The sequence below is a fragment of the Mobula hypostoma genome, chromosome X2 (assembly GCF_963921235.1).
Source record: "Mobula hypostoma chromosome X2, sMobHyp1.1, whole genome shotgun sequence".
Taxonomy (NCBI): Eukaryota; Metazoa; Chordata; class Chondrichthyes; order Myliobatiformes; family Myliobatidae; genus Mobula; species Mobula hypostoma.
The window spans coordinates 44,312,440-44,322,760 of NC_086129.1; positions in this window are offsets into that span (position 1 = coordinate 44,312,440).

Sequence of the window (10,321 nt, forward strand, 5' to 3'; positions counted from 1 at the left end):
AAGCTTGAGAAACTTCCTGTGCAACCACCACAGTGGGCTTCTCAGCTCTACAGGTGAGAAGACAGCTGAAACGTCTCAACCCAAGCAAGGCTGCAGGACCGGATGGTGTCAGTACCAGGGTGCTCAAAGCCTGTGCCCCTCAGCTATGTGGAGTACTTCACCATGTATTCAACCCAAGCCTGAGGCTCCGGAGGGTTCCTGTACTGTGGAAGACATCCTGCCTCGTCCCTGTGCCGAAGACGCCGCGCCCCAACGGCCTCAATGACTACAGACCGGTGGCATTGACCACCCACATCATGAAGACCCTAGAGAGACTTGTTCTGGAGCTGCTCCAGCCTATGGTCAGGCCACACTTAGATCCCCTCCAGTTCGCCTACCAGCCCCAACTAGGAGTTGAGGATGCCATCGTCTACCTGCTGAACCGTGTCTACGCCCATCTGGACAAGCCAGCGAGCACTGTGAGGGTCATGTTTTTTGACTTCTCCAGTGCATTCAACACCATCCGCCCTGGTCTGCTGGGGGAGAAGCTGACAGCGATGCAGGTGGATGCTTCCCTGGTATCATGGATTCTTGATTACCTGACTGGCAGACCACAGTACGTGTGCTTGCAACACTGTGTGTCCGACAGAGTGATCAGCAGCACTGGGGCTCCACAGGGGACTGTCTTGTCTCCCTTTCTCTTCACCATTTACACCTTGGACTTCAACTACTGCACAGAGTCTTATCATCTTCAGAAGTTTTCGGATGACTCTGCCATAGTTGGATGCATCAGCAAGGGAGATGAGGCTGCGTACAGGGCTACGGTAGGAAATTTTGTCACATGGTGTGAGCAGAATTATCTGCAGCTTAATGTGAAAAAGACTAAGGAGCTGGTGGTAGACCTGAGGAGAGCTAAGGTACCGGTGACCCCTGTTTCCATCCAGGGGGTCAATGTGGACATGGTGGAGGATTACAAATACCTGGGGATACGAATTGACAATAAACTGGACTGGTCAAAGAACACTGAGGCTGTCTACAAGAAGGGTCAGAGCCATCTCTATTTCCTGAGGAGACTGAGGTCCTTTAACATTTGCCGGACGATGCTGAGGATGTTCTACGAGTCTGTGGTGGCCAGTGTGATCATGCTTGCTGTTGTGTGCTGGGGCAGCAGGCTGAGGGTGGCAGACACCAACAGAATCAACAAACTCATTTGTAAGGCCAGTGATATTGTGGGGATGGAACTGGACTCTCTCACGGTAGTGTCTGAAAAGAGGATGCTGTCTAAGTTGCATGCCATCTTGGTCAATGTCTCCCATCCACTACGTAATGTACTGGGTGGGCACAGGAGTACATTCAGCCAGAGACTCATTCCTCCGAGCTGCAGCACAGAGCGTCATAGGAAGTCATTCCTGCCTGTGGCCATCAAACTTTACAACTCCTCCCTTGGAGGGTCAGACATCCTGAGCCAATAGGCTGGTCCTGGACTTATTTCATAATTTACTGGCATAACTTACATATTACTATTTAACTATTAATGGTTCTATTACTACTTATTATTTTTGGAGCAACTGTAACGAAAACCAGTTTCCCCTGGGATTAATAAAGTATGACTATGACTATGTGTCAACATCTCTGAAGTTCTATACTGGGCCCAACATATTGATGCAATTACAAAGAAAGCATGACAGTGGCTATATTTCATTAGGAGTTTGAGGAGAATTGGTATGTCACCAAAGACGCAAATTTCTACAGATGTCTCATGGTTCCTTAAGGTTGTTATAGCCAGGGGTGGTAATGGGACAATCTCCCACTACCTATTGTATATATGCTGTCAATGGTGTGCACCTCATATGGCCTCTGATAACCAAGTCCAGCTCCTGGCCTTCACGTGTGGCTTAGCTATTAAGCCTGATGGAACCGTTTCTACTGACAGGAGAAGAGGCAAAGGTGAGTTACTGGTGTCTTAAAGCCAGACACTTCAGGCAGATCACGGGATCCATGGGATCGTCAGCCGTGGTTGGCAGCTCATCTAGGAGAAGGAAACTTTGATCTCAAATCTCTGCTGCCTTGTGGCTATACCCACTCATGGGGAAGGCTTCAGTAGTAAACCCAGAAAAATCCAGAGCTGGAGTCTCTAAGGCAGTCGTACACTGAATGCAATGTTGACTGGCAAGGACACTCAACATTTTAGGAACTGTTTCTTACCCTCCGCCATCAGATTTCTGAATGGTCAATGAACCCTTGAATACTACCTCAATATTTTTGCTCTCTTTATGTGATTTTTTTGAACATTTCTTATTGTAACTTGTAGTAATTTTTTTGATGTACTGTATTGCACTGTACTGCTGCCACAAAACAACAAATTTCACAACATGTGTCAATGAAAATACATCTGATTCTGATCACTTGCTGTTAACTACTTGGGAGATGTGAATGCTTCCACTTCAAGCAGCACCTCAGTGAGACATGCCTGGATTTGATCATAATTCTCTTCCTGACAGATCAGTGTGGGCTCAGTAACTAATCCCGATTAGCCGTTTCTGAAAATAGTTGAGCTGTTCAATGATTCTGGGTTTTGTTTGCAGCCTCATCTGTTGTCCCTAAACAATGGAGTCAACTGGAAAGGTTTCATAAATGACTTTTTACTGGTATAGTCCATATCAATACGACTGTCTGTATGGAAATATAAAAAGGTTGTGAGGGGCATACATATTTTTCCTCCAGGTAGGAGAGTTTAAAATTAGAGGGCATAAGGTAAGAGGGGAGAAATTTAAAAGGACTCTTTACACAGTAGATGGTGGATATATGGAAGGAGCTGCCAGAGGAAAAGGTAGAGACACTTGGAAGACATTTATTTATTTATTTATTTATTTACTGAGATACGGCGCGGAATAGGCCCTTCTGGCCCTTCAATCTGCACCAATCAACAATTCCCCAATTTAATCCTAGACTAATCATGGGACAATTTACAAAGACGAATTAACCTACCGACCAGTACGTCTTTGGAATGTGGGAGGAAACCTGAGCACCTGGAGGAAACCCACGCGGTCATGGGGAGAACTTACAAACTCCTCACTGGCAAAGACAGGAATTGAACCTGGGTCACCTGCACTATAAAGCCTAGTGTACCGTGCCATGGACAGGAAAGGTTTAGAAATAGGTAACCAAATGCAGGCAAAGGGGACTAGCTCAGACATTAATCAGAACTTCAGGTGGTACTCATGTGGTAATGATGAAGGGTCTCAGCTCAAAACTTTGACTGTTTATTCCTCTTCATAGATGCTGCCTGACCTGCTGATTTCGTCCAGCATTTTATATGTGTTACCCTGATGTGCCCTTACCTCCCATCATCTGGAAACTTTATACAGTAATGGTGCAGACCATTCTTAAAGGTCAGCCTCAGTCTATTGCACTGACAGGACACAACCATCCACTGGCGTGGCAACAACCAGAGTGAGCACTCTGCAGAAGTACCAGGACACCCAATGGAAGTAGATGACAGACACTAAATGGGTGAGTAGTGAACATCTGTAAAATTTGTTATTGCTTGGAGTTTTAAAAAGTATTTGATATGTTGCTTTGCCTGGTCATGCTTACGTGATTAGTGTGAAATGGCCAGCAACAAAGAAACGGTAAGATAAGAATGGTGTTGCAATAAGGTTTTGGGTTCCTCTTTATTCTCAATTGCAAATGGGATATAGGCATTGCTTGGAGGTTCGCAAGGAATGATGATCCCACAAAGTTATTGGAAGTAGTAAGGAGTTGCATTCTTAAACTATTGCAAATCTTATGTGGGGGGAAAAGAAAGACATACTGTAGACCTTTTAGGTAGACAGCACAAAAATTGAACCTCAATAACCACATAGGAATTGCAATAATAATAATAATGATAGCAACTATTATTACAATTCCTATATGATTATTTGTGTATAACTTGTAGACCAATTTGCAAGTTTTGGAATACCTGAGAGACTGCTGCCTTGGTAGTCAAGGCTTTCCCTTGTGTTTCTGAAGAAACCTGATCAAGTTGATAATGTCCATTTTGTTGGTGGTACACTGGATGGAAAGCAGAGAATGCTCAGGTAGTTGGTGGGAGCTGGCAAACATAGGCCATACGACATTGGAGCAGAATTAGACCAGTCAGCCCATTCAGTCCATAGCAATAAGTATGTTCACACATACACTCATTGGGACTACTAAAGCTATCCTTCTGCACGTTACCATGTGAAGTTCTACTTCACAGAGTTTGGAAAATCACACCCACAGAAAAGACATCTAGAGCTACTTAGGTTGAGGCAAATAGAGAACATTCAATTGTCTTGAAAACGGACACATGGAGACCCTGCAGTGATGGTAGATTGCAGCTGATGACTTTTTCTGCTGACCTGACTGTTCACTGTAGTTTTTGTATATTGGGGGGGATGGTGCACCAAACCAGACAGTAATGGCTGAGTCATTTTCTGCAAAGTAATTAGCTACTGACATTCTCATAATGACAGCTATTAAGTGTGTGGTTCATATTAGTTTCTGGTGAATGCTGAGCCCCATTGCTCAGCTCAAATTAGCATCAAGGTTGACACAGATATGGGTCAAAGGGCTTGTTCCTGTGATGTATTCTATGTTCTGTGTTAATTTTGAACAACAGTAAAGTCTTGCAGCAAGCAGGCAGGCATGGATGGCCTCTTTGTCTACATCTTCAGTTCATGCAAAGGAGCCCTTGGCTGAATCCAAAGGCAGTCGGATGAATGCTAACAATTCATCCACAGAAAGGCTCTTGTCATTATCAATGACTTGCTAGTGTCCTCGTGCAATCACAACAGCTTGGAGCAGAATGCCCTCAAAACCATGGAGAAATGTGTCTCCTCTTCACCCAATCATCACTAGCAGCTCTACAATTAGCACCATTTCAATATTCAGGTTCCTGGGCATCATTATCTCGCAGGACATCACACTGGAGAATTGTATCTCCTTCATTAACAATAAGGCTCAGTGGAGGATGTACTTCTTGTAGCAGTAAAACTCCATCTTCCCCAGAACATACTGATGCAATTCTACACTGCCATCATAGAGAGCATCCTCACATCAGCCATTACTGTCTGGTTTGGTGCAGCATCCTCTCGCAGTATACAAAACTACAGCAAACTGTCGGGTCAGCAGAAAATGTCATTAGCTACAGTTTACCGTCACTGTATGACTTGTATATGTCCAGGATATAGAAGCAGGCAGGAAAAAAATCATTGTGGACACTACCCACCCTGCAAACTGCCTTTTCCAAAAGTTCCCTTCTGGAAAGCACTATAGGGCTATTAAAACAAAAACTTCACACCGTCTTTAAAAGTTACTTCCCTCAGGCAATTAATCTGATCAACCATTCTAGTTAGGGCAGAACATTTTGGTAAAAAAGGGAAAGAAGGCTTAAAGGTAAACACAAAATACTCTGCAGATGCTGGGGTCAAAGCAACACTCACAACACGCTGGAGGGACTCAGCAGGTCGGGCAGCATCCGTGGAAGAGATCGGTTGACATTTCGGGCCGGAACCCTTCGTCAGGACTGAAGAGGGACACTACCCACCCTGCAAACTGCCTTTTCAAACTTCCCTCTACAGTCCTGATGAAGGGTTCCGGCCCGAAATGTCAACCGATCTCTTCCACGGATGCTGCCCGACCTGCTGAGTCCCTCCAGTGTGTTGTGAGTGTTGCGAAGACTTAAAGGTATTGTTTAAATATGACCCAGAACAGCCTTCTTCTATCAGTTAACTACAGAGTTAAAATCGGCCATAGGGAATATAGATTGTGCTCGTACTTTAAGAGGAGGTGAATTGTTAATCATTTATAAGGATAAGAAACAGTGTGAGAAAACATTACGATTGAAGACTTCTTGGCAAAAAAATAGTGTCTATGTTACCTAATGAAAATAGAGGTATTAGGGGTGTTATAACGGGTGTTGCTGTGGAAATTTTGATAGAAGAGGTTAAATCTCATTTATTGGGAGGCAAGGTTAAGGAGGTAAAGAGATTGTAAATAGTCAGAAATGAGGAAAGGATGGATAGTTTATCACTATTGGTACGTTTTGATGAAGTGAAGCTCCCTGCTAAAGTTAATTTGGGGTATGTTAGTTATAATGCTCGAGCTTATATTCCACCCCTGCTTAGACGTTACAAATGTCAGAGGTTTGTGCATGTTGCGTCAGTATGTCGTGGGTAACTAAGATGTAGTAAGTATGGAGGGGAACATAAGTATGAAGTTTGTGAAGGTATAAAGTTTAAATGTTGTAATTGCGGAGGAGGACAGCTTACAAAGGATGTGAAATGCGTAAAAAGGCAGCTGAAGTTCAACAGGTTAAAGTACAGTTAGGTGTGTCTCATACAGAGACATTGTAAAAAGTTAAACTGAATGTTGATGAAGTATTACCTGTCAGAGAGCAGAATGTGAAATCAGAGGCTATATGTTGGCATCATACTTCTATTACTAAAGATATTTTAGTCATTGATAAAATGAAGTTTGTGGTGTTTGTAATGGATGTAGCAAATTGTACTGCTCAGATGTCTAGCCATAGTGAGAAAATTAAAATTATTGTGAAAGCTGCTGAAAAGTATCTGGGAAAAGCTGGTGTTATGTGGGAAGCTGTAAATGAAACTCTGATGGGTGGGGTATCTGTATTTCAGTCTCCTTGTGAAGGTACATAATGGGATTAAGAATATTGCAGTGGAATGCGAGAAGCCTGATTTCTAATGGTCAAGACTTTAAGAAGTTTATTTCTGATTTATCAAATCTAACTGATGTTATATGTATTCAGGAAAACCAGTTATTACCACATTTAAGTTTTTCCTCACAGGATTACATTGTAATTAGACATGAAGATTAGTTGGTAGAGGGGCTGCTGTTGCAAGTTTTATAAGGAAAAGGATAGGACATAGAGTTGTAGATGTAAATTAAATATTTGATTCAACAGGTAGGAGTATTAAAATGGTAAATTTTTATAATCCTTGTGGTAAGCTCTCGATTGATTTGCTGGAAAGCATCTGTAGCTCTAGCTCACTAAGGGTTGTATCGAGTGGGGTTAATGCACATAGTTCACTGTGGGGTTGTTCACAGAATGTTGGTAATGGTTTGATTGTAGAAGAATTTTTAGATATTTCACATATTGTGTGTCTTAATGATGGGAGGGGTGCAAGAATTAATGTTCATAATAGTTCTGAAACTGCCATAGATTTAACTTTAGTTTCAAACATTCTGGCTGGAGTAAGTGAGTGGGATGTCAAGGGAGACAAAACATTGGGGAGTGATCATTTTCCTATATCCATAAACTTGGGTTTGGATTTGTATAGGGGACAGGAGGCCTACCTTAGGTGGTAGAATATTGATAAAGCAAATTGGGAGAAGTTTAAGGTTTGTGTGATGAGCATGTCAGGGCTGAATGTTGAGGACGATGTGGATTTCTGCAATGAAAGGTTATGTCACATTATTCCTCAAACTGCGGTGGAAGTGATTCCTATTAAAAAAGGGCATTAATAGGAGAAAGGCTGTACATGATGGACTGAGGAGAGTGCAGATGCAATTAGGTAGAGAAATAAGGTGCTTAGGAGAGTGAAGAAGTATCAGTCTCCGAGTGACCTTATTAAGTATAAAAGGACACAGGTCGTGATGAGGAAAGTGGTGAAGGTTGCGAAAAAGGTTTCCTGGTGGTCATATTGTGATAGAATTGGAAGGGATATTAAACTTGGAGATATTTGGGGAATGATTTTTTTAAAAATGAGGGGATTCACAAGGCTAATAATGTTCCGGTATTGATTAAAGAAGGCAATACAGTTGTTACTGAAATCAAGAAGGTTGAGTTACTGGCTCGGTCATTTGATGCAATTCATAATCAAAATAATGTAAGTGAAGAGGCTAAACAATGTAGGGATAAAGTTCTATGTGAACGCCCTGATATATTGGAAGCCAGCTGTAGCAATGATAGTATTAGTCATGTAGAGTTTTTTTGTGTGAATTTTAAAAAGCTATTAATAGTACAAGTCAGACAGCTACAGGAAAATATGATATACCTTATTGTATGTTTAAACATTTGGCCAACAGTTCTCCTGAGATAATATTAAAATTTTTGAATCATATTTGGAGTTTAGGCCATCTCCCCTCCTCATGGAAAATGGCAGTAGTAGTGCCCATTCTAAAACCTGGAAAACCCCCATCCGTTCCTTCTAGTTATAGACCAATATCACGAATGTCCCATTATGTAAACTTATGGAATGTATGGTAATAGAACAGTTGAATTATATTTTGGGAAAAAGAAGTGATATAGCAATCAGAGTGGACTTCAGAAGGATAGAATGATATTGGATTCAGTTTTAAATTTGGAAGATGATATTAGGAAAGCACGAGTAAGTAAAGAAGTAATAGCAGTATTTTTTGAAATAGAAAAAAACATGATATGTTATGGAGGGAAAGTCTTTTGATTAAATTATGGAAATTAGGAGTGAGAGGAAGGCTATGTAATTTTTTTCCTGAGTTTTTTATTTGGATGGTCTATGCGGGTAAGGGTAGGTAAGGTATATTAGGGCTTCTATGAGATAGAGGATGGGACCCCACAAGGCCATATTTATAGCCCTTTATTATTTAATATTATGATTAATGATATTTTCTCTGAGATAGGTACTGGGGTGGGTAAATCACTTTTTGCAGATGACAGAGTTTTATGGATCAGAGGTAGAAATTTCAATTTATCTATATATAGGATGCAATTAGCGATTAATAAGGTTGAACAGTGGGCGAATAGATGGTGTTTTAAGCTTTCAGTAGCTAAAACACAAGTTATATGTTTTACAAAGAGGATCAATAAACATGCACTTAATTTGAAATTATAGAGTCAAACTCTTGAAGAAGTTTTAAGACTGTATTGTGGTACGGTAAGATTGTCCCCTGTTTCGGCTTTACTGGTTGAAATGGGACAATAACCCTTACAGTTGCGGAGGTTGATGTTGTTGTTAACGTACTGGATAGGGAGCAGAAGGACGACCACCCTGTTAAAAGTGTGTTGGAAGACTGTTGGGAACAAGAAGAGTGTGATTAGTTTTGGGTGGCTGGGTTCTTATCTCGCTAGGAATATGGGTTTGCTGGATTACACAATATGTCCCACTGCAGCTCTTTCGGTAGCCCCACCGTGTTTTTTTCCAATGACTTTAGTTGATCTTAAGTAATGATTTAATGAAGTCCAAGGATCCTTGTATGCCTGAGACTCTGTTGGTTCAGCAATATGTTAAGGAATATTATTGTGATATGTGAACTATTTTTACTGATGGATCAAAAGATAATTTAACAGGGAATGTCAGTGTGGCTGTTTTTGTGCCTGAATTACAGGTAACAATAAAGAAATGTCTTACTAATCATTTATCAGTATATACTGCAGTGCTGGTTGCCATCCTTTTGGGCTTACAGTGGGTGGAGGAAATCTGTCCTTGCGAAGTTATAATTTGTTCAGATGCTTTTTCGGCTTTGACTATTCTTAAAACAGGTCATTCTAGCAGTGGGTCTGATTTACTGCTGGAAATGCTTCAAACTTTATTTCATATTTAAAGTATTGGTCTTCCTGTCTGCCTCTTATGGGTCCCTGCACATAGAGGTGTTGAAGGGAATGAGTGGGTTGATTGTTTGGCCAAAAATGCTGTGAAAAGTTCATCTGCTGATATAGGCCTTCCACTCAACAAATCAGAAGCTAAGGGGTTGGTGGGACTAAGAATTGGGGGATTATGGCAAGACCTGTTAGATAATAATGGGCATAAGGGGAGACATCTTTACAGAATACAGAAAACTGTTGGATTGATGGGAGAAGCGGGTAAAACAAGAAGGGAAGGAATTATATTGACTCAACTTAGAATTGGGCATACTATGCTTAATTATTACTTATATCTTCTTGAAAAACATCTCTCTGGGGTGTGTAAGTGTTGGCATCACTATGAAACAGTTGAACACATTCTTTTACAATGTGAGGCATATAAGGTTGAAAGAAAGCAAATGGAGGGTGCAGTACTTGCTTTGGGGGTTGACAGTTTCATTTAAATGCTCTACTGAGTTATGAAAGTGATTTTAATTTAATTCATAATGTTGTCTTTCATTATTTACAATCTACAGGGCTTTCTGGGGTAACTTTGTTTTCATTTGATAAAGAACAAGTAGGGTTTTATTTCCCAATTCTCTACACCATACTCCAGTCTAGTTGGTGGCAATAATGCACCTTTAAGTTGGACTGCCAATCACCATTAAAAGTCAGAAGAAGAAGAAGAAGACTGGAGCTATCTCTATTCTCTTAGCACCCACATTTAAGTCCCCCGCATGCTCCATCTCTAGT